Genomic DNA, 6000 nt, shown 5'->3' on the forward strand with positions numbered 1-6000 from the left:
CGGCGGTGTCAATTGTGAAAGTATTCCGCATTTCTTTAAATGCATGCCAAACTCATAACTCAGATATTCACCTCCGTGATCAGGTCGTAGAAATTTAATCTTCTTGTTACGTTGATTTTCTACTTCACTTTGGAATTCCTTAAACTTCTCGAAAGTTTCGGATTTATGTTTCATGAAATAGATATACCCATATCTACTCAGATCATCTGTGAAGGTTAGAACATAACGATAACCACCGCGCGAGGTTACGCTCATTGGTCCGCACACATCAGTATGTATGATTTCCAATAAGTCTGTAGCTCGCTCCATAATACCAGAGGTCTTAGTCATTTTTCCCATTAGACATGCTTCGCATTTATCAAGTGACTCAAAGTCAAGTGATTCAAGTAATCCATCGGTATGGAGTTTCTTCATGCGTTTCACTCCAATATGACCAAGACGATAGTGCCACATATCAGTAGAATTATCATTCAATCTAATTCGCTTAGCATCAATGTTATGAATATGTGTATCACTACTATCGAGATCTAACAGAAATAAACCATTCTTTTCAGGTGCTCGACCATAAAAGATATTATTCATAAAAATAGAACAACCATTATTCTCAGACTTGAATGAATAACCGTCTTGCATTAAACAAGATCCAGATATAATGTTCATGCTCAACGCGGGTACAAAATAACAATTATTTAGGTTTAAAACTAATCCCGAAGGTAGATGTAGAGGAAGTGTGCCGACAGCGATCACATCGACTTTGGATCCATTTCCAACGCGCATCGTCACTTCATCCTTCAATAGTCTTCGTTTATTCTTTAGTTCCTGTTTCGAGTTACAAATATGAGCAACCGAACCGGTATCAAATACCCAGGTACTAGTACGAGAACCGGTAAGATAAACATCTATAACATGTATATCGGATATACCTTCTTTCTTCTTCTTGACAAGGCCGCTCTTCGGATCAGCCAAATACTTGGAGCAATTACGCTTCCGGTGTCCCTTCTCCTTGCGGTAATAGCACTCGAGCATCGGGCTTAGGGCCATTCTTAGGTTTCATAGGAGGCGTGGCAGCTTTCTTGCCACCCTTCTTGAATTTACCTTTAGACTTGCCCTATTTCTTGAAACTCGGTGGTCTTGTTGACCATCAACACTTGGTGCTCTTTCTTGATCTCAATCTCGGCAGATTTTAGCATGGCGAAGAGTTCAGGTAACTCTTTGTTCATGTTCTGCATATTGTAGTTCATCACAAAGTTCTTGTAACTAGGTGGCAGTGATTGAAGGACACGATTAATCCCCGATCCGTTAGGAATCACTATTCCCAAGTCATTGAGTTTCTTCGCATGCCCGGTCATGGCGAGCATGTGCTCACTAACGGAGCTGCCTTCTTCCATCATGCAGCTGAAGAAGTGTTTCGATGCTTCATAACATTCCACAGCCGCATGAGTTTCAAAGATAGCTTTCAGCTCATTGACCAACTCATGAGGATCGTGGTGCTCAAAACGTTTTTGAAGATCGGCTTCCAGACTGCATAGGATGGCACACTGAACTTGAGAGTACCGAGTTTTCCGAGTCGCGTAAACATTCTTTACTTCATCGGTTTCTGTTTCTGCAGGAGGGTCACCTAGCAGTGCATCAAGCACATATTGCAGGTTTCCACCAGCGAGGAAAATCCTCACATGACAGAACCAGTCGGTGAAGTTGCTACCGTTGCTCTTAAGCTTTTCTTTCTCTAGGAACTGGTTCAAATTGATTGGGGACGCCATATCTACAGCATATATTTGCAATAGTTTAGACTAAGTTTATGAAAAATTGAGTTCAAATTTTAATTCAACAAAATTAAAAATCTAAGTGAACTCCCACTCTAAACAATATCCCTCGAATTGTCTTAGTGATCACACGAACCAAATCCACCACACCAAGTCCAATCTGTAGGGATTCGTTGCATAGAAAACAAAAATTTTCCTACCGCGAGAACGCAATCCAAGCCAAGATGCAATCTAGAAGACGGGAGCAACGAGGGGATGATCAAGACTAACCCTTGAAGATTTCAAAGCCTATAAGAGTAGGCTCTTATTGCTGCGGTAGACGATCACTTGCCGCTTGCAAAAGCGCGTAGAAGATCTTGATCACGGTGCCACGATCGGGCAGCACCTCCGTACTCGGTCACACGTTCGGTGTTGATGACGACGTCCTTCTCCCCGTTCCAGCGGGCAGCGGAAGTAGTAGATCCTCCTCGGAATCCCGGCAGCACGACGGCATGGTGGCGGTGTTGATGAAGTTCTCCGGCGGAGCTTCGCTAAGCATATGCGGGAGAGGTGGTGGAGGAGAGGTGCTAGGGTTTGGGAAGAGGGGCGCCGGCTAGGGCACCCTTGAGGGGTGCGGCCATGGTGGTGGCTTGAGTGGCCGGCCAGCCCCTCTCTCCCCCTCTTTATATAGGTGGAAGCCCCAAGGTTTAGGTCAAAGTGTCCGAATAAGACCCCAACCAAAACCTTCCAAGTGTCCAAACCTAGGGGAGTGGGACTCCCCCCTTTCCTTGGTGGGGTGGCCGGCCACCATGGTGGGGAGTCCACTTGGGACTCCTCCTCCCTTAGGCTGGCCGGCCAAGGTGGGTGGAGTCCCTCTGGGACTCCACCTTCCATCCTTATTTCTTCCGGACTTTTCTAGAACCTTCTAGAACCTTCCGTAGAACCTTCCGGATCATTTTAAATATCATAAAATGACTTCCTATATATGAATCTTATTCTCCGGACCATTCCGGAACTCCTCGTGATGTCCGGGATATCATCCGGGACTTCGAACAAAACTTCGAACTCCATTCCATATTTCCATATCTACTTAAACGACATCAAACCTTAAGTGTGTCACCCTACGGTTCGCGAACTATGCGGACATGGTTGAGTACTCACTCCGACCAATAACCAATAGCGGGATCTGGAGATCCATAATGGCTCCCACATATTCAACGATGACTTTAGTGATCGAATGAACCATTCACATACGATACCAATTCCCTTTGTCATGCGATATTTTACTTGTCCGAGGTTTGATCATCGGTATCACTCTATACCTTGTTCAACCTCGTCTCTCGACAAGTACTCTTTACTCGTACCGTGGTATGTGGTCTCTTATGAACTTATTCATATGCTTGCAAGACATTAGACGACATTCCATCGAGAGGGCCCGAGTATATCTATCCGTCATCGGGATGGACAAATCCCACTCGTTGATCCATATGCCTCAACTCATACTTTCCCGATACTTAATCCCACCTTTATAACCACCCATTTACGCAGTGGCGTTTGATGTAATCAAAGTACCTTTCCGGTATAAGTGATTTACATGATCTCATGGTCATAAGGACTAGGTAACTATGTATCGAAAGCTTATAGCAAATAACTTAATGACGTGATCTTATGCTACGCTTAATTGGGTGTGTCCATTACATCATTCATACAATGATATAACCTTGTTATTAATAACATCCAATGTTCATGATTATGAAACTAATCATCCATTAATCAACAAGCTAGTTAAGAGGCATACTAGGGACTCTTTGTTGTTTACATATCACACATGTACTAATGTTTCGGTTAATACAATTATAGCATGATATATAAACATTTATCATAAACATAAAGATATAAATAATAACCACTTTATTATTGCCTCTAGGGCATATCTCCTTCGATCTCCCACTTGCACTAGAGTCAATAATCTAGATTACATTGTAATATACCTAACACCCATGGCATTCTGGTGTTGGTCATGCTTTGCCCTAGGGAGAGCTTTAGTCAACGGATCTGACATGCTCAGAACTGTATGTATTTTGTAATTCATTTGCGTCTCAACACATCACTTATTTCCAAATGAGTCGACATTAAATATGTTTGGTCTTCTGGTGGAACCTTAATTCCACGGTCTGAAATATGTCACTAATATTGTCACACACAATATAGCTTCAAAGTTCTGACACTATCGGAACTACACCAAGTTCTCAAAGAACTTCTTGACTTAACATCCTCAGTCATTGTCAAAACAATAACATACTCTGCCTTTCATTTGTAGAATCCGTCACAATATTTAGAACTCTTCTAAATCTAACATAGACAACTTCTAACTCATTGTGCTACCTTTTAAACAACACTTAGTCAAATTTGAGATTGAAATTATATTTTATATGTGACAAAACCAATATCGGTGCAACACCTTACAGCGATTTGTTTTGTCATTTCTCCATACAAAACTATATATATATATATCCTTGGTTCTTCTCAAGTACTCAAGAATATTCTTACTGTTTTTCAATGATCATCACATGAATCATTCTGGTACATGCTCATAACAGTTTTTAGAGCACAGGACATCTGATTGTGTACATATTATCCGTGATCTATAATCACTCATGTGTTTTTACTCATTGAGTGTCAAATACACTCAAGTCTTGTTAAAACTGAAGGAGATATGCCCTAGAGGCAATAATAAAGTGGTTATTATTTATATCTTTATGTTTATCATAAATGTTTATATATCATGCTATAATTGTATTAACCGAAACATTAGTACATGTGTGATATGTAGACAACAAGAAGTCCCTAGTATGCCTCTTAAACTAGCTTGTTGATTAATGGATGATTAGTTTCATAATCATGAACATTGGATGTTATTAATAACAAGGTTATATCATTATATGAATGATGTAATGGACACACCCAATTAAGCGTAGCATAAGATCTCGTCATTAAGTTATTTGCTATAAGCTTTCGATACATAGTTACCTAGTCCTTATGACCATGAGATCATGTAAATCACTTATACCGGAAAGGTACTTTGATTACATCAAACGCCACTGCGTAAATGGGTGGTTATAAAGGTGGGATTAAGTATCCGGAAAGTATGAGTTGAGGCATATGGATCAACAGTGGGATTTGTCCATCCCGATGACGGATAGATATACTCCGGGCCCTCTCGGTGGAATGTCGTCTAAAGTCTTGCAAGCATATGAATAAGTTCATAAGAGACCACATACCTCGGTACGAGTAAAGAGTACTTGTCAGGAGACGAGGTTGAACAAGGTATAGAGTGATACCGAAGATCAAACCTCGGACAAGTAAAATATCGCGTGACAAAGGGAATTGGTATCGTATGTGAATGGTTCATTCGATCACTAAAGTCATCGTTGAATATGTGGGAGCCATTATGGATCTCCGGATCCCGCTATTGGTTATTGGTCGGAGTGAGTACTCAACCATGTCCGCATAGTTCACGAACCGTAGGGTGACACACTTAAAGTTGGATGTTGAAATGGTAGAACTTGAATATGGAATGGAGTTCGAATATTTGTTCGGAGTCCCGGATGAGATCCCGGACATCACGAGGAGTTCTGGAATGGTCCGGAGAATAAGATTCATATATAGGATGTCATTTTATGTGAATTAAAATGATGCGGAAGGTTCTATGGAAGGTTCTAGAAAAGTCCGGAAGAAACCACCAAGGAAGGTGGAGTCCACATGGGACTCCACCTCCATGGCCGGCCAACCCTAGTGGGGGTGGAGTCCCAAGTGGACTCCCCCTTAGGGGGCCGGCCCCCCCCCATATGGGAGGTGGAACTCCCACCTCTAGTGGGAGTCCTAGCTTGGGTAGGTTTCCCCACCATATGGAAGGTTTTTGGTTCGGGTCTTATTCGAAGACTTGGAGACCAACACTTGGGGTTCCACCTATATAATGAGAGGCCAAGGGGAGGGGGCCGGCCACCCAAGAACCACCAAGGTGGCCGCACCCCTTAGTGGCCGGCGCCCCCCTCTCCCAAACCCTAGCGGCCTCTCTCCTCCACCACATCCCGCACGCTTAGCGAAGCTCCGCTGGACTTCTCCACCACCACCGACACCACGCCGTTGTGTTGTCGGATTCAAGAGGAGATACTACTTCCGCTGCCCACTGGAACGGGGAGGTGGATATCGTCTTCATCAACAACCGAACGTGTGACCGAGTACGGAGGTGCTGCCC

Source organism: Lolium rigidum, chromosome 1 (genome assembly GCF_022539505.1).
Source record: "Lolium rigidum isolate FL_2022 chromosome 1, APGP_CSIRO_Lrig_0.1, whole genome shotgun sequence".
Lineage (NCBI taxonomy): Eukaryota > Viridiplantae > Streptophyta > Magnoliopsida > Poales > Poaceae > Lolium > Lolium rigidum.